General features: G+C 39.7%; 2 long non-coding RNA genes across 4 annotated transcripts in view; one reads left to right on the forward strand and one right to left on the reverse strand.

The window, feature by feature from the left end:
* The window catches only part of LOC122455535, a 28850-nt gene extending 19969 nt beyond the window's left edge, over window positions 1-8881 (forward strand). Inside the window, exons 2-5 of one of the 3 annotated variants that reach the window (XR_006273769.1) lie at window positions 7402-7438; window positions 7806-7927; window positions 8521-8611; window positions 8768-8881. This is a non-coding gene — a long non-coding RNA (uncharacterized LOC122455535). The remainder of the gene's footprint in view (window positions 1-7401; window positions 7439-7805; window positions 7928-8520; window positions 8612-8767) is intronic. The other 2 variants (XR_006273771.1, XR_006273770.1) reach the window with 2 other exon arrangements.
* Window positions 695-22331, reverse strand: LOC119860408. Its single transcript, XR_005294529.2, has 3 exons — window positions 22007-22331; window positions 13996-14153; window positions 695-1285 (listed from the first exon to the last, which is right to left on the reverse strand). It is a non-coding gene; the product is annotated as an uncharacterized LOC119860408 (long non-coding RNA).
* Window positions 22332-22602: the final 271 nt, after the last annotated feature.

Below are 22602 nucleotides of genomic sequence, written 5' to 3' on the forward strand. Positions count from 1 at the left end.
AGTTTGCAGAATTGGGATCCTGGTCATAAGCTGCTGTCAATCAGCATAGCTCTCTGGATCTGTCCCAAGGCTTTCCTTTATTTTCAAATGTATTTTACACATGCACCTCTAAACTTGAATCACCATCATTGTACAGATAACATATTTTTATTTGTGGAATTGTTGTAATAAACAAATGACATTCCCTGATCATTCTTCATCTGTTTTCAGGTTTTTATGAATAGATCTTGTCACATCCATTGATTTTCTCCCCCCTCCCCTTTTTTATAGGAACTGGATGCTCCAGAAATAGTTGTTAACCACATAGGTCCCAGTGTTCTAAATGACAGACAACAACTGGCTGTCACTATAAATATTTGTTAAAGTTTGATAGTGGGCAAAAAAGAGCAGGAGTGTCTTTTATGCACCAAAAGTCTAGAAATAGACTTATTTCTTTCTTGACTGAGTTCATAAAGAACATAGGAATTGTCATCCCAGATCAGACCAATGATACTGCGTGTATCTTGTTCCTTATGGTGGCCAGAACAGATGCTTCAGTGTAAGGTATAAAATTCCAAGGGTCAGACTCCTAGCTGGTATTAATTGTCATAGCTACATTGACTTCCTCTGAACATAGCAAGTTGTATTCTGGCGTGACCAGAACAGCACTAACTTCAATATTGATTTATATTTTTCTGTATTATTCTTTCCTCCTTTTCACAAATAATCTTAACACATTTTTGACTACTGCTGCACATTGAATTGATTTTAGTTGAAGCTGTCCACAGTGATGACTGGGTCTTTTTCCTGAGTGGCTGCAGGACTTATCATTGTGTATAAGTAGCTGACATTGTTCCTCCAAATATGTATTACCTTGCACCCATCCACAAAGAATTTCATTTAGCTTTGTGATGCCCAATTGGCTAGCATTTTAATAGACAAATGTTGGAGTAAAGGGTGGTGGCTGTATCCATATACCATGTTTTATACATAGAATTGTTGATTGATTATTATTTGCATATGATGTATCCGATGAGACTCACCATAGAATGGGATCCTGATCTATTTGGCACTATACAAACACAGCACAGAAAGATGGTCCTTGCCGAAAAGAGGTCATAATTTAAATGAATGTCCTGACTAATCAAATTATTAAAATAGTTGTGCACATAAATTAGTAATTCACTAGTAGTGCACTGTTTGGTCAGCAAAGGCTACGAGACAGTCTATTTGTAGATCTTGAACCTTATGATGCTTTAAAGCAAGTATGAGCGAAGTTCATCCACTTATTGGCACAGTGCTGCCCCTGTTTGAGAAAAATGCAAAGTGAATTTAAACCAAAAGGGAGACCCATGCAGTCACATACTTTAAAAAAATAAAAACATTAACAACACCAGCATGTAAGATGTCAGGCTCAAGAATTAATGGAATGCATAAAAAGGAAGGATGTTTGCAACACTGCTTGATCAGTGCCTGAAAAATAGAAATGATTCTATACTTTTCCCCAGCATGGACACAGATTGCTGGAAGGGGTATGTTCTCCTGAACAAAATGCTGGAGGTCATCTTATCTTCCTCTTCCTTCTCCAGAGCTTCCAAGCCAAGCTCATCTCATGTAGCTTAATGGCTTCCTAGGAATTCTAGAAGTTTGAAAGAAACTAAAACAGCTGTATTAATTTTTACTCACACTAGCAATAACAAAACCTGGGTAGTATGCACCTAATTTCTTCATCTATGCAGTGTATAAATAGCCTGGGCCTTTTCTCCTTGCAGGTGCATAGCAGGCTTATACAGGCAAATGGAATCTGCCTCTACATCAGTAGATAGCTCTGTGGCTGTCAGGGCAGACCCTTTCAGGTATTTGGAATTTCTGAGTTGGTTGAAAAAATTGTTTTTATTACATCAATTGTCCACCATTCCCAGTTTGCTTACTTGAGTGCTGATGGTAGCATTATTACAAATAAATGGCTCTTTTTAATGCAGCTAATATTGAACAAAGCTGAGAGAATTTAAGGAAGGTTAGGAAGTTCACTTTTGTTCAGATGCTTTTATGAGCATATATAAAATCTTCCTCCCTCTGCCTGCAGCCCTGGCTTCACAAAAGCTGTCCCTGTCTCCCAGCTCTCTTCTCTATATCCTTCCATCCATGAACTGCAGTCAGTCCCTGCTCTCTCCTGACACTTTTTTAGTTCTTCAGTATACCTTTTTGCTTCAGTGACCCTGCATTAGTCCACACCCAGATCCCTTCTTTTCTTTCCTAAACAGCCTTCAATAGATTCCAGTCCAGTCTCATCCCATCCAACTGGTAAATTGCATCCCATCCTGGTACCTAGCTGTCTTGCTTCTGAGCCCTTGCATAAGTGTAAGATTTATGGGCTCAGCTCATATATTTGAATTTAAGTGGCTAGGGCTGCAAGTTAGATTTTGAGCTCTTTTAAATGGCTTATAAACATCCAGATATGATAAACTTACAAGTGTAATGGATGATTAGAAAGAAGATTGCTTGTTTCAATAATCAGATTTATCTAGCAATATTATTTTTATAAAACCATAATGCTAATTGCCTACAGGCTGTTAATTATTAGTCCATTATTTTACTACAGGTCCATTATTACTTGGTAAGTCTATGAGATCATTCTTATATATTTTAAATAAGTAAAATATTTTCCCTTTTCCAATCCTTTAGAAGTTCTCTGTTATTTTTTAGGAATAATTATCTGTATTTTAAAGGCCATTTTTCAATCCTGTTAACATACTGTGGCAGGTCACCCAAACTGTGTATGAGTCGCATAAGTCAGTCTCCAAAAATTATGCTCATTATCAATAGCTCCTTTTCATAAAGTCTTCATTGCTTCATAAATAAACTGTTTTTCTTTCTTATTTTTATTTTTAAAAGGAACTTAATCTCAACCATTTGAGCCAACATTAATGGGCCTTTTTTTTGCTAGTATTTCTCCTTTTCTTGATATATTTGTAATACCCCCTTTTATGCCTTTAAATGCTGTTATCTAGCAGTGATTCATTCTGCTTTTTTTGCTGCCTTGTGAGCCTTAATTGATTCTTTATATTCTTGTTTGGTTCTCTCCCCACCCCTTCATTATTTTCAGTACAGCTTTCATCTTTTACTTTCAGATCTTTGAGCAGTCCCCCATGAAGCCACATTGGCTGCATCTTGTTCTTTGCATTCTTCTTTTTCAGAGGAATTGTAATCTGCTGTGCTTTAATTACACTGTCTGTTAGGATTCTCCAGCTGTTTTCCACACTGTTGGATTCCAATACCTCCCCTTGTGACACTGCTGACAAGAGGATGTCTTCCAACAAACTTTACTAATGCAGCTAGGGCTTGATCCTACACCTACTGAAGTCAATGGCAACACTTCCACTCATTTCAATAGGTGTGGGATTGAGCCTTTAGTCCTTACTACTCACACAAATAGTATCATTGATGGTCTGAATGAAGTACCCTCCATTCAAGCCAATGAGACACCAAGCTTTTAGAGTTCAATAATGGCAAGATCTTTTAAGTGGATTTTAAATTTGATAGTAAGAGGGGAGAAGGGGAGTTTCCATAGAATTCAAATACACTGACATGGATTTCCAACATAGAGAACAGAACCTGAACAATAAGGAGCAACATACTAAAGAACTGGTGCGTACAGTGCAGTAGTACACTACAGTGGGACTATCTCCTGCATATCACGGGAAGAATTCTCACCACAAAGCCGTGCACTAGTAGAAGAACTGCTCCAGCCTTGCCCCCTTTTCTGCTCACCCAACATTCCATCCCTTTCTGCTTATTAGCTTGTAGGGAGTGACTGCAGTGCCGGGTTGTATGGCATATGGGGGTGCACACCCTCTGTACTGTTCCTCCAAATTCTGTCCCCGCTGTGCAGCAAGAGTGCAATGAATGCCCTCCATGCCCAGGCAAGCAGGGGCAGGGCTTCCTCCTTCTTGCCTCATTTGTGCAGGAAGATCTGTGAGACTATCACCTGTACTATACCACCTCCATCTTCAATTCTTTCCTCCTGTTTTTGAAATTATCCTGAAGTTCCTATAATCTCCTCCTTTCAGTTGTGTCCTTTATTCCTGTGTGGAGAATTAGTGAGAATTTTCCTACATTTTTCAGGATATCCTTAGCCCTCATTATCACATTCTTTGACTTAACACCTGGAAGGCAGCATGATGTCCTATTTTCTTTATCTGGGTCACAGATGACTACATAGTGAGGAACCTGGCTCAAGTTATCAGGCAGGATTGTTTGCTTCTACCTTCTTTCCAGTGCCTGTTCACTGCTTATTTCTTGTACCCTGCTCAGGCTAATTCCTGTCTTTAGTCTGTTCCTATACTGTTGCTTCTCATCTTGTCACAGATAGATTGTTTGTTTAATAAGGGTGACTAGGATGGAAGACTCTTACCCCTTCACTCTTGCTTTTCCTAATGGCCACATTCTTCTACTTTCCTTCAACCTCCTTCACAATTATCCCATACGGTCAGAGCCTCTGTCTGGTATCTCTCATTGTGTTCCATCTAATCTGCTTCTCCAAGTACTGGCTTCAGCAGCTTTCCAAGACCTGCTGCTGTCTTCACCATAAAAGGAAATAAAATTGCACTTTATAAATGCATAGCCCTCCTAGGGTTCACTTAGAAACTGGAACATCACACATGTCCCTCACCTGTAGCCTTCAGGATTCTATACCACAACTGATATATAATTCAGGTAATGCCCATTTCTGATCCTGTTAGCAGAATCCCTTGGCAGTATCTTTCCCTCTGTGAATTCACCCTGAAGGGCTGTGTTTTGTGGCTCTCTTCCTGTCCTTTGGTCACAGTGTTTTCTCAGTAGGAGGTATTCTACCTAGTTGGTTCTTCTGCCTTGTTATCAGCAACTAATCACAATCGCCCCCAGCAGCTCACACAGGGAGTCAAAACAAAACGCGGGGAATAAACCAGCTCTTGTTTTCAGCCATTGCTTAAAGTTCAGCATCTGAAGTTGCTTCTGTACTGTGACAGAGAAGTCACTCCTTCTAAAGCTCCCATTTACTGGTTTTTATTGACCAAAAACTTTCCGGTGAAAAAGGAAGTTTGGTGATAGAAAACCTTGGAAAGAAAGCACACAGCAAAACAGACTTGCAGAGAAATGGGGAAACTCACACCACACCACATCCTACCTGTGTAACCCCACCCAGGTCCTGCCCAGAGGCAGGACTTCCCATGAGCCTAGGGCATGAGGAACTGCAGCATACAGAGGTCCTAGTGAACAAAATCATAGTGGCTGCAAAATGACTTCTTTACACAATATACAATTGGATTCAGATTTTCAAAGCCATGTGTGCAATTCTGCAGGTTCCAAGCTTGTAAGAAATTCTCTTTCTACTCTGCTCCCTATATGATACCAGCATTTCCTGGCAACTGATGATGAGAGCCTTCTCTGCAACTCCTGTCTTCTGGGCCTGACTTCATGGATCTCAACCTCTCATGAACTTCCCATCATATTTCAAATCTCATCTTAAAGCTTATCTTTTCTGGTTTCCTCTACTCCTGAATGCATCTCTCCCTTTGCTGTTAATAATCTCTGCAACTGTGTCATTTAACTCTGTAAATAAAGCATTTTGGGATACAGTATAGTGATGAACAGTATGCAAAATAAAGTCAGTACTGTATGTTGTAGTTTTGTTGTATGTTGTGATTTTGTAGCAATACAATTTCACTACTTTTGTTTAAGAAAAGAAAATCAAATATAAAAATGATGTAAAATCTTGCTGCTGCTCCCCACCCCCACCCCGAACCCTAAACAAGAATGGGCTCTGAATGGAAGCTGCAGGTCTGCCCTATTGAGACATGCAGCAGGACCTCTTTAGGGGCTCTGTTCTTGGGAAAGCATGTCTGGTAAGGCAGAAGTTAAACCACAAATTAATTGGCCATTAAGCTACATTCTGCCTAGATTGCTGAACCCAAATCTGTGTATAAAAATGAAAGAAAAAATATTTAAATTCTAACATTCTGGCATGTTAATTATAAGTTCAAATCTGTTTCTAGACATAGGGTATTGTGCTGAACTGTATTTTCCCTTTAGAAGATATACCCTAATATATTATTGTTTTTTTTTATTGTAACTATCAGATACAATAGTTTGCATTAACAAAAAGGGAACTGGAGGCTCTTGGACTATTCTGTGGTGCTGAAACCTCCATTTATCATCTATTTTAAAATGTACATCTCTTTCAGATATCTAAATTCTTTTTTATAGAACAGTAAGCTTAGGCTCTGAGCCTGGATTTATAGAGTTGTTCTTGGAATTGATTTTGAAAGCCCTGTACAATAAAAACTTGATTACAGGACTGCAACTACTTGTCCTGAAGGAAATGAAATCACTCTCTGTTTTTGTAAAGGTGGTTAACCTGAAGGTGAAAACCACTGCTCAAAATAGTTTGTACATTCACATTTATGTTTGTTGATTCCATATAAAACTGAATAACCAAGCATGCTGAAGGTAAAGCCCTCATTTAATTAACCCTCTTGGTGTAGTACCATGTGATTAAATGTGACTGAGCTGCTCCTTGGGGTTTCTGCTACTGAAAATACTAACAATAATCATTTGTTTTGTTTTTATATTTAAACACATTATTGCATAGCTTGGTGCAGAGATAATTACCAATTTTATCTCCTGTGTTTTTCTAACGTTCATTAATAACAATAAAGGGTTGTAGGTTAAAAACTCATTTAATTGCCTTTATGTTAATGACATTATGAATAGCCTTAGCTACAAGATTCTAATTCTGTCCAGTATTCTGTTTCATATTAAGGCCCCAGGAGAGCTGCTCATTTTATCAGCATTACTGATTCAGAGTTTTTCCTTGCAGGTGGATTTTTGTACATAATCAGAATTAATGCACAACACATTTTGCAAGGAACAGAGTAGAAGCACTCTGAATAAGTAATTAACTAGAGTGCCCAAGGAAAAATGCCTGAGAAAATTTCTTAGCATATTCATAAAACATTAAGAACAGTGACAAACACAGTGGAAACAATTTACTGATAATATGCTTTCATGCCATTTTCTAACTCTTTATTCATCTATTTGTTAAAAAAAAAAAGAGCTAGATTTCAGATCTCTCATTAAGGAGCACCTGCCCTTGAAACAGCTTACATTCTAAGCTTATTGGAAGATAAATGGACTTCTTTAAGTAAATAGACAATAGACTTATGTATCATATATGGACAAATAGCATTCTCTTCCAAGCACCTCCCAGGCCTTGAAAGACCAAACAAAAAAGAGGGTGGAGGTAGTATTTACTTGTATATGCCATGGTTATTAAAAATAAGAGACAATAGCAAAGATGCTAATGGAGTGCAACATATTGTGCACTGTTATGCCACAATCCCACATTTCCACATGAATTGAGGGTTTTTTCATCATTTTTAGGTGAGAAAAGTGGTTGAACTTGGATCTTGCCTATAATGTATGTAAAATGTCTTGTCACCAGGAATTTTCCCTGTGGAACAGTGATGGAGCCTTTGTGTTCACTGAATACTAGATCCAGTACTCAGCCCATGTATCTGGCTGGGAGCTGGGATTCTCTGCAGTCAGTGAGAGAGCAGGACCCACCCTACAGGACTATGCTTCAGTCATTTGTCTGAAATAATTTTCATGGAGTAGCCTCAATGGCCCATCTGCATGGGAAAGAACTGTAGGATATGTACTGTGGTGGATCATCTGACCATATGCCCAAATCATCCTGTGCAGCATACCCCAGGGAGCCCCTGCACTGCATGTCTTCTATATACTTCTCTCCAAAAAAATTTCTGCTCCATGTCTTTGTTCAGCAGAACTGCACCAGACAACGATCTGTGCACCCACCGATGGGGCTGAGGATTTGCCTCTGAATTCTCTCAGAAAGAGTGGGGACCATGTTTCAAAAACACATTATACAGGGTCACAATTTTGCATGGTATGTTCTTGTTTGTTTGTTGCATACTTGCAAATCTGAATGCCTGACTTTATTAACATTAATCAGTAATGCAACCACCAAGCATTAAAGATTCATGAGCTCAGAAATAACCCCCATGAGCCTATCTCGAAAACTGAGATTTAAAAAATAATAAAGCTGAGAAGGTGGTTTGGGTTTTTTTTAAACCTTTTAGCTTCTGAGCTTTAGGAGACACATAGGTCAAACTTTCAGGCTTGTCTCCACAACCACAAGGCAAGAAACTTACTTTAAGAAAATTAAAAAAAGTTGAAATTCATATAGTTACACGATGTCAGGAGTTGGCACATTAAGAAAAACATCAAATATTGCGAGACTCATGATAAAGTTGGAAGAGTTTGCAATACTGAATTGCAAGGTTACTTTGGGGGTCAATCTTTACACAAAAAGAGAAGGCCAAATTCACCCTGGTTTTACTCCATTTACTTCAGTGGAATTAGCCAAATTCACTTTGGTATATTAGTGCTTTTGAATAACACCTCTAAGGCAAAAACATATTTTTCTTCAACATCAGTAACAACAAACCTCATATTGTTCCACCTCTTTTGTCTCTTCAGTGACAAATTTGTTATTTCAAGCCTCTGATGCCCTAAAGCAGAGGTTCCCAAATGAAGACTCGTGTAATCCCATTGAACTCACATGCAAAAAGTAAGGCATGTACTTAAAATACCATGCTTGGTGTAGTATTGGACCATAAGACTTGTCATTCACTTGTAAGTTCTGACTCAAAACTAGAGCTGGTTAGGAATATTTTTTTTTTAACTAGAAAATGCCTGTTCATCAAAACTGAAACTTTTTTTGCAGCAACCTATTGGATTTGGACTAAAATTTTGTTGGGAACATTTCTCAGGTCCAGGATGGATTTTTTTAGTCATGGGGGAGAGAGAGCAAGAGCGCCTGAGACCTCCCACATCCCAGGTGAGTGCTGTAACTACAGACTATAGTATCAGTCTTTCTCTGCCCCAGTGAATATTTCATTATTTATTTATTTGAAGTGAAGCAGCTTCACCAGGAGAGACAAAGCTTGATTCTATAATTCCAACGTGCACCAAAAATAGATGTTAAAACCTCAATTTTTCTCAAGAGGGGATTCTTCTTTTCTGGCCAGCCCTACTCAAAACATTGCATGTTCTGCTCTAATGTCACACAATGCTGGAGTATGGAGCAGCAGCAGCCTGTGCTTTATTGCAATTTAGAGCAGCCATAAATTAACGGTAACCTACCAGTGATGGATCACTGAGGCCCAACAAATTGGGCTCCACAACCCTGGTTTTACAATGAACCAGAGTACCTGTCTCAAAATCCCGAAGAACCAATACTGGCATGTGTACCATTGATTGCAGTGAAGGTCTTGCTGGTAAATGGTGATTTAACGATCCTACAATATGCATCCAGAGTTCCGTTTATCTTTGCTTTAAAATTATTTTTCTAAATTTTGGCAATCTAACAGTTCTGAGTGTGTTTGAAACATGCTGACCAAGAGTGTGTAGTAGCACCAATAGCCAGCAATTTGGCAATCGCTTTTAGGACGTTCAAAGTGTCAGCGCTAGAGACACTAATATGATTAAACCATGCAGAATCAATTAGTTTACTTCTTCCTTCAGTACTACAAACCCAGTCAGTTTTCACCTGTGTGTATTACACAGGGTCTATCTTACTAAAAGTTACTTGAGGTGCATGGGTAGCATTAAAACTTATGATTTTAAGGCCTGATCCTGAGAACAGGTGAGCACCTTTTGCCAACCATTGAATTCAGTGGGAGATGAGAACACACAGCACGTTACAAAAGGTGTTGAATCTGCTCAGAAGGATGGACCCTAGCTTGTGTGTTAAGAAAATCTTCCTGCCAGTATGGACAATAATAAAATTAAACAATTGGTCTTGTAAGGAGATTAGGGGCCTGCATTCAAGGCAAGGCTAGATAATCAAATGGAAAGTGTTTTGTACGATTGTCCTAGATGCTGGTGCATGAACATAGTGTTTGGGTGTACTGTGCAGTGAAAACACTTGTCTTTTCACCTATAAAATTATAAAGGCAAATCTATATGTATAACTCCAAAGAGGTCATAATAAATCCCTTTACATTTAACTCAGGCTCCCTGAAATATTCACCTAGAAGGTTAGGAATAGGAAATGATTGTATCCACAGTGCATGATTTTTTTTTTTTCAATGCAGAGAGCAGTGTCAGTTTAATTTAGTTTAAACTTCATTTGAATCTACAGTTGTGAGCAGCTGTTATGGCTATGTATGTTAACAGTGCAATTTACTTCCGTAGGAGCATGTCAAAGGACATAAAAACTCAGTGAGAAGAAAAGACAACAAACAACAACCATGCCTGTTCATAAATTTGGCATACATCTTGATTCCACAAGGGGCTCTGAAGTAGAACTGGGCAGAAATGGTTTTCCCATCACGTGAGAATTTTTTGAGATTTCAACAAAATTTTCCACCACAAATTAGGACAAAGTCAAAATTTTCTTGAACAAAAAATCTGGGGAGGTAGGGAGGGACGACATTGAATTGGGCCAATTTAAACATTTTATTTTGACTTTGAGCTTAGTTGATTTTGTTTTTAAAATTACAAATTTAAATTTTGAAATGAAAAGTAATTTTTACCTGAAAATGGAATTTTTTAACTTTAGTGTTTGAAACAGGACATTTTGACAATTTTGAAACTTTTTTTTTCAAAATGGGGAATTTATCTAACCCACTCTTTCCAGTGAAGAGTTTGTTTTGATGAATCTGCTTTTTCCAAGAAAAAAGGTTTCATTGAAAAATTCCCAGCCACCTCTATTCCATAGTAAACAACTTGTTCTCATGTTTTTGTACACGTGGTACATAGATAGCATGAGGCCATATAAACTGTTATTTGAAAATAGATCTGTTTTATATTATAGGGAAATAAATCTAGCAAGCAAATTGCTGGTTTTGAAGTACACGTTTCACTTGCAAGCCAACTTCTTGCTATGAAACTTTGGCTATGTACATACAATTTTTGTAACATCTTAAAAATCATTATGGGAGGAACACTGATTCTTATGTGGAATATTAGGTATTTTGTATCTTAATTTCAAGTAGAATTTTATTCTGACCTGATGTTTATTCATGTTCAACTTGTTTTGTCACAGCAATATTTCTGCATATTTTGATGGCAAAGCATATAATATGACCTCTCCGCAATTCATTAATCTCTGTTTTTTCTGTAAATCTATCCAGCTATGCAATACTCTCAAGGCTTTCAGTTAAGTTTTGCACTATTTACTGTCACAACTCGCACACCAGCAAAAATCCCCAGATGCTAAAAGATCAGAAGTGAATTTGGGGGAAATTTTAATCTGCAAAAGATATGGATTTTTTTAAAAAGGGAAAATAGAAGCCATGAAAAATATGCAGCCTCAATGTAGATTCACAGAAAAATAAAATATATTGGTGCAACAATAATTGCAAACCTTGTCTTGGCATATTTTCTAACAAAGTGGTGAGTTCTACAAAGCTTATGCCTGTAGAACTCTCACTCAAATCAATAAGGGCTCTGTGTGCTGAGCACTGACAGGATTGGGCCCTATTTTTCCATGCTGTCTAACATGAATTAGTTACATGATCATTTTAGGTGCCTGTTTGATCTGCTTTTAAAACTCAACATTTTTTCCCCTTTTCTGCAAATCATCTAAAGTGTTGTTTTTATGGTAAATAAATTACAGAAGAATTGCTTAAGAAATCTTTGCTATTACTTGAAGAAAGTAATTTTCCTTTAAATAATTATTTGTACTAAAATAGTGATTGGACCTGTGAAGTCAACATTTCCCTTAAAGCTAGACACATTCCTAACATTTTGCATTTGGTAAATATGCATACCTACCAGTTATAGAGTAACAAACTTCTCTATTTGCAATAGATTGTAAAGAAGAAAAACAAAATCATGTATATTTTTCAACTTCCTTATGCTTTAACCTTTCTTGAGAAAAGACTCATGGGACATAATTGAAGGAAAGTGTTTTTCTTTAGCAGATGGATTGCTTTGCTAAGATAATATTTTAGTTATGCCAATAAAATGAAGGGTACACAGAAAACCATGAAACTGCCAGGAGTTGTTAGTGTATGACTATTACCAAGGCAGAAATGAGGCCAAAGCAATGATAAATGTGCACATCTCACACACTCCATCAGCTGAAGAATGACCTGGATACTCTTTACATCTGAACACCAAGTGGGCCAACATTTTTCACAGCAGCACTTAATAGTGGACATTAACTTTACCCTCCTCAAAAGGGCTGACCTGAAGACTACCCTCTGTGGTTTTCCAAACTGTAATCACTTGTTCAGCCTGTAATTTTATCAAATAGCATGCACCTTTTCCAGCCACTTATTGGCCAATTAAGTCAAGTTCTCACTGAGGGGGTCCAGCTGGCTTCAAGTTATCTTAGATGAATTGATTGAAGACATTCTGCAATCTATGAACCCAGTTTAATGATCTAGGTGATAATACTTGTAATTCTTCTCAGTCAAGGGAATTCGCTGCAGCTGTTGTCTGCAAATCCATGGTCTGATAGAGTGAAGTACCAGAAGAGCATTAATCCGCCCTCAGAGTTTTATAGCGATGACTGCATTGTGAAATGGGAAATTTAAAATTCACACAGCATTGCCAAGTGAAGACAATTTTTTGTTGATGTGGTTTTTTTTATTTTATTCTATTGTAAATGTTAAAAAGGTTACACGTTATAGATAATACTTAAAAATGGTGGCTGGATAGCCATATAAAACAGCCTACTAAAAATATTGCATAAAATGGTTGAGATACAAAATAAGCTTTAACCTAAAGCATGAACATAATAATTTTTGAAATGCAGAGGTGGGATGGGACTCATAGAACTAAAATCACTGGACCAGATTTTGCTCTAGCCACACAGGAGTAAATCCAGAGTAACGCCACTGAAGTCAGTGATGTTACTTCAGATTTACACAGTGTAAATGAAAGCAGAATCAGCCTCATTATTTTTTACATGAAATATATTACAAGGAGGACCTAAATCAATACTAAGGATCAGATTCTGCTCTCAGCTACAAGGCTGTAAACCTGGAATAACTCCATATTTACCCCAGTATAAATGAGAGTAGAATATGTCCCTACATTTGAGCTCCTACCCCTCTCTGGATTTACTACTAGTGAAATGACAATAAAGAAGTGTCTTACTTTGACACAGGCCTTTAGAGTATCTCTAAAACCTATACTAGTCTGCAGGATGACATATGAAAAAAGAAGTAAGCATGTTTGCTTGCTTTCGTTGTGTATGTACATTTCTTAAACCAATTGAATGTTAATCCCTTCCCTATGAAACAAATAATGTAACTAACACTAGGGAATATTTTTCATGTTGAAAATTCAAAATACTTAGAAATGAAATATCCCACAGTGCATCTGTGAAGTTTCTGTTTATAAAATGGAATGACTGGGTTTTGATTTTCCTGTAGAAGTGGCAGCTGCAATATTAATTTATGCTGTGCAGAAAAGATATCCATTCCATTTCTCAGTAGAATGGACTTCCTTTTTTCTGAGTGGTGTGATTGAACCTAGCTTTGGGAATGTATGGCTTGCTGAGAGATTCTCCTGCTTTTGATGAGATTTTAAATTTTTACTGTAGGATACTGGGAATTTTTTTTAAAGGGTACACTTTCAAAGTGTGAAATGGGGTTTCAAGGCCTCCTTCATTTCCACCCATTACTCAGGAGTGGTGAATAGAGCCCAAAATCATATGGATGTTGATGTGGCTATAACACTGCGCTGCTTTGACAAGGATGTAATTATTTAGGTCCTGAATCTGTCATTTTTATTTATATTGAATAGCAGCTTGAAATCAATGGGACTACTTATGTAGAATAGTGCTCTCAGCCTGACCAATGGTAACAAAACCAGTCCCTTTAATGAATTAGAACTTATTTCAGGCACTAGTGTCTGGGGACTTCAACAATAATTAAAACTGATGTAAACATTCTAAACCCCTATATATAAAAAACAATGAACTCCTCTCCTTACCTTGCAATCTTTATCTGCCTCATAGGAGGAGATGTGGCCTAGTAGCTAGAGAGCTGGACTGGGAGTCAGAGATGTAGGTTCCAGTTGTTGCTCTTCTACTAACCTGCTGAATGACAATGGGCCAGTCACTTCACCTCTTCGTGCCTCACCTTCCCCATCTATGAATTAGGGATAATAATAGTTATCTGCTTTGTAAAATGCTTTGAGATCTACTGATGAAAAGCATTATAGAGGAGCTAGATGTTATATTTAAATACCCTTGTAATCCCAATTAGATTTGGTTAAATACTATTCAACAAATATTAGCTGCACATTTCCTTCAGCCCACCCTTCATAAACATCTTACAGTTTGCCTGGAAAGTTTACACATCTTGGATCATTTGGACCAACATGGGGAAAATAACACCCCCTAGCAGAATGCCCTGCACCATTTAAACTGGGGGGCAGGGACAAGCTGGGGCAAGAGTTCCAGTTTGAGGATCTCAACTGTTTGCTTCTGTGGCAGCTCTGCACAGGAGACAGGCAGGCTTTCAGGTAGGCATGTCAGTGATTGGGTACTATAGGGGTGGGTGCTATAGAAAACCCTCAGATAGGTGGATAGGTCCCACATTATTTAGAGCAGTCATTCTCAATCTTCTCTGTGTCTATAGTAGTTTACGCCTCCCCCCTGGGCGCCCAGCCAGCAGCCACCACTCATCAACCACCCAGCTCTGAAGATCGAGCGGAGAGGGGCGGCTGCTGGTTGGGCTCCCAGCTCTGAAGGCAGTGCTGCTGCCAGCAGCAGTGCAGATCTAAGGGTGACTATACCATCCCATCCCACCCTTACTTCTCTGCTGCTGTTGGCGACAGCACTACCTTCAGAGCTGGACTCCAGGCCAGCAGCAGCACTCTCCAGCTGCCCAGCTCTGAAAGTGCGCAATAAGTTTTGTTTTTCCCCCTTTTCTGCCCCCCTTAATGTTCTCATGCCCCCCAGAATACATTCCATGCCCCCTCCGAGGGGCACAGCCCCCAGTTTGAGAACCTCTGATTTAGAGCTTTATGGGAAATTTGGGGGATAAATCTAAGAGGCTGCATGGAGAAAGGATCTCAGAGCTATGTTGTTGTTCTCAAAACCAGTGAGATGTTTTGTTCTAGGTCTTAGTTTTTTTTGTCACGGTTTGTCCTTTGTGGTCTCATGAAACTACCAGTTTAAACTTGCACTATTATATGGCCCCTATTTTTTTTTCCTTTAAGTTATTATTAACGGTGAAGTGCAAACCACCTAGTTAGTACAATTGGATTCATCACTCTTTGCAGCTATTTCCCACCTCCTCCCCCATTAAAACATGCTGGTCTGCCAGATATGGATCTTCCAGTGCTCTGGGAGAAAGTGGTGAGTGTGGATCACTATTTATATCAGTTTGGTGGATCACTCTTGATTTATTATATGGAACTCCAGTCTGGGCCAGCCTTATGTGTTTTGTGGCACAGGGTGGAAAACATTTTCAGCAGTCCATCTTCCCTCCCCACCCCCCCAAAGCGAAAAAGCAAACCCATAAACAAAACTGGGGATTTGGCACCCTGGAATGTGATGGAGTGCCCATGAATTATGGCACCCCGGTGGCCTCCCCGATCATCCACCTTTAAGGTTGGTCCTGATGCCAGTCCTCCAGCACTGCATGAGCTAGCCGCACCCTATGAACTGGACATTTAGAAATCCCTGGTTGTTTTGGTTTCTATTTCAGCACTTTATCATCTCTGCAGAATTACTACACTATTGTTCACCCACTTTGCATTCCCTGTGTGGTGGTGTAAATGATTATATGCTGTGCAGGGAAGTGGCATATCATGGTCATATACACTGTATGAGGCCTCTCATGATATGCAGAATGAGTTAGCAGTAGGGCAAACCACTTTGCAAAATACAGTTGCTTATGCTGCATGACCCAAGTGAGTTTTTCTGTGGGCTGTCCCATGCAGGCGAATCTACCCTTGACTACAACAGTTTTGCTTGCATATGGACTACAGACTCAAACCCTCTGAGTCTGTACAAATTTATTTGAGGAATTCCACCATGATTTCAACAATTTCCATCCCACCATCAACTTCAGCCTGGACCAGTCCACACAAGAGATCCACTTCCTGGACACTACAGTGCTAATACGTGATGGTCACATAAACACCACCCTATATGGAAACCTACTGACCGCTATTCCTTCCTACATGCCTCTAGCTTTCATCCAGATCATATCACACAATCCATTGTCTACAGCCAAGCTCTACGATATAACTGCATTTGCTCCAACCCCTCAGACAGAGACAAACACCTACAAGGTCTCTATCATGCATTCTTACAACTACAATACCCACCTGCTGAAGTGAAGAAACAGATTGACAGAGCCAGAAGAGTACCCAGAAGTCACCTACTACAGGACAGGCCCAACAAAGAAAATAACAGAACGCCACTAGCCATCACCTTCAGCCCCCAACTAAAACCTCTCCAACGCATCATCAAGGATCTACAACCTATCCTGAAGGACGACTCATCACTCTCACAGATCTTGGGAGACAGGCCAGTCCTTGCTTACAGACAGCCCCCCAGTCTGAAGCAAATACTCACCAGCAACCACACACCACACAACAGAACCACTAACCCAGGAACCTATCCTTGCAACAAAGCCCGTTGCCAACTCTGTCCACATATCTATTCAGGGGACCATCATAGGGCCTAATCACATCAGCCACACTATCAGAGGCTCGTTCACCTGCGCATCTACCAATGTGATATATGCCATCATGTGCCAGCAATGCCCCTCTGCCATATACATTGGTCAAACTGGACAGTCTCTACGTAAAAGAATAAATGGACACAAATCAGACGTCAAGAATTATAACATTCAAAAACCAGTCGGAGAACACTTCAATATCTCTGGTCACTCGATTACAGACCTGAGGGTGGCTCTCCTTCAATAAAAAAACTTCAAAAACAGACTCCAACGAGAGACTGCTGAATTGGAATTAATTTGCAAACTGGATACAATTAATTTAGGCTTGAATAGAGACTGGGAATGGATGAGTCATTACACAAAGTAAAACTATTTCCCCATGTTATTTCTTCCCCCCCCATCCCACCCCCCACTGTTCCTCAGATGTTCTTGTTAACTGCTGGAAATAGCCTACCTTGCTTGTCACCATGAAAGGTTTTCCTCCTTCCCCCCCCCCCCGCTGCTGGTGATGGCTCATCTTAAGTGATCACTCTCCTTACAGTGTGTATGATAAAATCCATTGTTTCATGTTCTCTGTGTGTGTATATAAATCTCCCCTCTGTATTTTCCACCAAATGCATCCGATGAAGTGAGCTGTAGCTCACGAAAGCTTATGCTCAAATAAATGTGTTAGTCTCTAAGGTGCCACAGGTACTCCTTTTCTTTTTGCAAATACAGACTAACACGGTTGCTACTCTGAAACCTGATCTTATAGACATATTTTAAAATGATGGGTTAGATTCTCAGAGTGCTTCTTAAGTTCACAGAAAAGGATTTATAAAATCTTCAAGCTTGGGTGCTTAACGTTAGTCTCCTAAATCTATTAGGCATCTAAATAAAAGTGGCCTGATTTCCCAAGGGGCTTAGTACAGACATCCCACTAAAGTCAATGGGCTTTTCAGATGCTTAGCACCGAAACATGATTTTTAGGAACCTACCTTTAGGCACTCTAGTTTCAAAATGTGGGCCTTAGGGCCCAACCGTACTACAAGTAGAAACCTGTTTGGGGCTCCAGATACAACACAGGTGTCCCCCAGCATGGTTAAAGTACAGCTCCATCATGTGGTACAGAGATAATCTAGTCATGTTTTCATTTCAGAGTGGTAGCCATGTTAGTCTGTATCAGCAAAAACAACGAGGAGTCCTTGTGGCACTTTAGAGACTAACAAATTTATTTGGGCATAAGCTTTTGTGGCTAAAACCCACTTCATCAGACGCATTGCATCATTGCAATTTTGACCAGTGTTGCTGACTTGGCTGTATCAAAGGATAAGTTCTGGTTATGTAAGTCTCTTTCATTCTATTGCTAAGGTACATGGAGCCTGAATTCCCTAAGTGCACTTAGAGGGGAGAGGGGACATCCTGCCCTTTTTTCTGCAGCACCAGAGACAGAGGACTGGTGTCATTCAGCTTTGCAAGGAGGGAATAAGCGTGGAGTCATGGAGACATTGCTCATTTCCTGTATAGCACAGAGCTTTGCTCTGTGGTGGCTCCCTGTGCAGGGGAAGTACAGGCCTGGACAATCTGCTGTTTTCTTGACCCTCCTGTCCTGCAAAGATGGAGGGTCTCTGTTAAGCTGTCTGTTAACCACTCGCATTAATGTGATTTACCATTATTGTCTAGGTCTCTCATTTGCAGTATAAGGGTCAATGATCTCACCAAGCAACTGGTTTTGTATACAGAAAATGTGGCTTTCCCCAGTGACCTTCTGATGAGGTTTGAGGTATTGGTGAAACTTTTGACTGACTATCAGTTTGCAGTCCACCTCATGTTGCCCCTGGAATGTATTTTAGGCCTGCAGCATCTCTGGGTCTACTCTACACAACAGCTAGGAGGTTTTCACCCTCTCCTATTATTCTTTCATATCCCGTGGGAAGCTTTGGAAGTGCTGCAGCCTCCTCCTCCAGCTCTCTGCCAGGATCCCTTCCAGCCTGAGGGATCCAGTAGGCTTCTCAGCCTATATTTTTTGGTCAGGATGGAGTTTATTTCTCACACTGTGCAGTGAATGAATGGATGACACACAGGAGTTGGTAAAATGCTAACAGCAGGTATTCAATATGACCTTTGAGCAGCAGCATTGTGTCCCTGCTCCCCCACCTGCCCGCTCAGTTCCCTGCTCCCCACCATGGTGGCTGCTTTTACACAACTGGCAGTGGCTCCTGCCTTAGAGAGGAAACAGCTCTCCCCTTCCTGTAATGACACGGCTCTGCCTGGTCATCGCTTCCTTACCCAGCCCTGCTCCAGCTATTGTCTCCAGGTGCCCCCTTTCCCTGAGCTGCCCCATTTCATGCCCTCCCGGAGTACTGAGGAAATATTGTGGGGGAGAAAACATGGAGCTGCCCTCACCATATTTCCATTGCATGGGTGCTAGCTCCCCTGGGACTAGCACTCAGGGGATCTGGGTTCAATTCCTGGCTTTGCTGCTGGCCTGCTGGATGACATTTCCCTCTCTGTGCCTCAGTTTCCTCATTTATAAAATGGGGAGAATGATACTGTCTTCCTTTGTAAAGCGCTTTGAGATCTACACATAAACAGTACTAAAGAAGACCTAGGTATTATTTTATTTATTACTCACAGTGCATAAAGTTAAGTGTATGTGTAGACTTTGCAGGACTGGGACCTTAATTTGTACATTTTTAGCATTATAGATAGCTATAGTAATGGTTGGCTATGGATTTTGGTTTTTGTCTTTTTAGATGTTGCTCTTTAATATGAAGGAAAATTAAAACAATGAAAAAGCATTCTCTAAATAAGTGCAAAATTGCAACTAATCCCTCAGGAATGTGATTTGTAGGAAATATAAATCAATTGTTCAAAAGAAAGTGATTTTCAGTCAGTTAAATTTTCTTAAATGTGCAAATCCCTCAGCTCTGTTTAGGAGCACAGTTTTCCCTAGCTCTATTGAGAATTCACATGCAACCTTTAATAAATGGTCAAGCCTCCAGGCATGGCTCTTGTGGCTGCTGTTCTGCTTGGACACAAGATAATGATGCACATAGTTATTCATAAGTGCTACCTATTGAAAACATAACCACGGGCACATTTGCAAATTGCTGGCCTGATACTGCACTCCTGGCACACCCCAAATTTCCAGAGTCTTCCAATGACCCCTCTGATCCAGTGGTTTGAAAATCTCTGATCCTCACTCTCCATTTCTCCTGTTATGGAGGACTCGCAGAATAGCCTGTGACTTTTAGAGGGAGCCAAAATAAAGGTGGAAAATTTCAACCCCATGCTCCTACTTTACATGTGTTTTCTGGCAGATGCTTTAGCTCATCTTCCTCATCACAATCTGCCTTGTAATTTGGTTAAAATAATGGGCTTTATGCTAGTCTGACATTGGTGTAATGCCATTGACTTAAGTGGAGCACTTCTTACCAGGGTGTAAACAGGAGAAGAATCAGGTCCAATATATTGATGGATGTAGAAGGTAGTACTGTAACTCCACATCACTTTAAATACATGCTCTTGATTATGGAAAATAGCTTTCTGATTGGAATGTAAATTTAAGAAATAATTGGTACAGAAAATTAGGGAAGCAGATTTACAGTTTTTACTTTATTCATTTCTGGTATCATCACATCTTTCTACATCTGTAGGTATAATTATAAACTGCCTCTACAAAAGGCATTCATGGTACCCACACACCTATATAATGGCATATATATTATGCCATTAATGCTTTCGTGTGTTTGTATATGTATTTTCCTCATGTTTATGTAAGCCATTTTATTGTGCTTTAATCTTTAGCAGTACTACATTTTGCTTGTAGTAATGTTTTGTAAGAAAAAAATTACTTCTGATTATGAAATCTAACATAACTCAAGTTCTTTTCAGTAATTTCCAAAAAGTATCATTAGATTCATAAAAAGTAGAATAGAAAATATGAATAATATTTAAATAAATAATTTGAGCCATCAGCATTGAAAATAAGTGTAACCCTATATTTACATGAAAGGTCAGTTGTGATTTTAACTCTTGTGTAAACCAATTTATATATGAACTGCACATTTATCATGCATACACATGTGCCTCATAACATACTGTGTGCATTTTTGCTCATTAGAATCAGGACAGTCTAATTGCATCTGGACATTCTGAAGGAACATATGAATAGCGGGACAGGAACTTCTCTACTCTGTTACACCACCTTAAAACTGCATTGGCATAAATCTGCGTTTATTTTTAATTTATTTGGGAGTATAAATCTGGTGCGACAAGGTGGAGAATGAGGCCCATGTAGTTTAAAGAGTAGAAAGTTCTGCTCATGTCATTCAACAGACATACAATAAGGCCTTTGGATTGCAACTCTGATCTCTGTCATAAAGGTATTAATGGTCTCCAAAAAGGTAACATGTAGGCAAACAAATATAGAAGAAGGGTTTTTGGAGGGCAGGTGAGGATTTCCATGATATGGAGCTACTTAGTGGAACATGAAATACAACCTGAACCTTTAGATGGATTCCCTGTGGGGTTGGGGGGGGATGATGTGCACAACACACTAACCCCCTTCCTGCCCTTATGATGGATTCTCAGTCCCTTGGAAAGCTCACTATAGATACAAGTACAGGCGGATGATGCTCCAGAGATGACCGTGAATCATTCTTGATGTAAATAGGGCAAGATCCACCAACACAATAGCCCTCCATGACTGTCTCACGCCTACCTTGTGCTCCTCCCCTCTGCTTGTTGTGTACTAGCTGCTTCTCATCTGATACTTAATCTGTAAGCTCTTTGAGGCAGAAAATCTTTCTGTTATGTGTGCACGGTTCCTCGCGTAATGGGTCTCCTTTGAATGGGCCATTTAGGTGCTACTGCACCACAAAAAATAAATAATAGAAAGGACAATACATCCCTCAGTAAGGACCTCAGAATTTGGCCCACACTGAATATACCCATTTCTTGAATAGGAATCTCACTGGCTGTTAGTTTTCACAATACAAACTGAACTGTATCCAGGATGCAAGGCAATATTTAGCGAGGGGTTCCTGATGAACCGTTATATAAACCATGATGATAAAGTTTAAGCTGTTGGTATATGACACCAAGCTTTATGTTATGGACCCAGTTACACTGGAATAACTCTATTCAGGTTAATGGAGCTCCAATGAGCTCTGAAGCTAGTCTTAGAAGCCCAAGAGAGCAAAACAGCCTTATGTCTATTTTTAATGTCTTTAATTTCTTTGTGATAAAAGTGCCCACAAACTAATGGAGACAGAACATAAACTTTACATCACCTACTATGTTTCTTAATCTTCTGTACTTACATTTCCCATGTAGGATACTGTCTGTCAGGCTCTGTCCCTTGACATATCCTGCAGGGATGGCATGGAAGCCAGAAAAGGAAGCATCAGGTTGTAATCATTTAGGAACACAAGTGAAATGCTTCTCAACCAAAAAAGATCAGGACTCAGCCAATACGTGTGGATCCCAGGAACGCTCTTGGGAAATTGGGATACAAGAACTGTAAAAGAACTCCCTGCATCAGCTCTGGAATGAAAAAGGTAAATGTTGCAAAACATTGATGTAGCAGGGTACTGGTGTATAAGCACCTAATTAGCCCCTGCCCAGTCAGCTCCAATCAGGGGAAACAGTTTAGGGCTGATGGAACAGGCCTGATGCTGGCCTGAGGATTGGCAACACCTGCTGGCCTGACAAGCCAAGGGATAGAAAGGCTGGGAGGGAGCTAGAAGGCAGGGGACAGCCAGGGAGGAGTCGGTCAGTGAATGAATGAATGAATGAATGAATTAATTAATTAATTAATTAATTGGAGGCCTCCTAGCTGAAGGCTGACTCTGCCTGTAAAAGAGGTTGAATAATCCTGTAAATAGACAGATGCTGGTGTGGGAAAACTGTAGGTAAA

This window comes from Dermochelys coriacea, chromosome 8 (assembly GCF_009764565.3).
Source record: "Dermochelys coriacea isolate rDerCor1 chromosome 8, rDerCor1.pri.v4, whole genome shotgun sequence".
Lineage (NCBI taxonomy): Eukaryota > Metazoa > Chordata > Testudines > Dermochelyidae > Dermochelys > Dermochelys coriacea.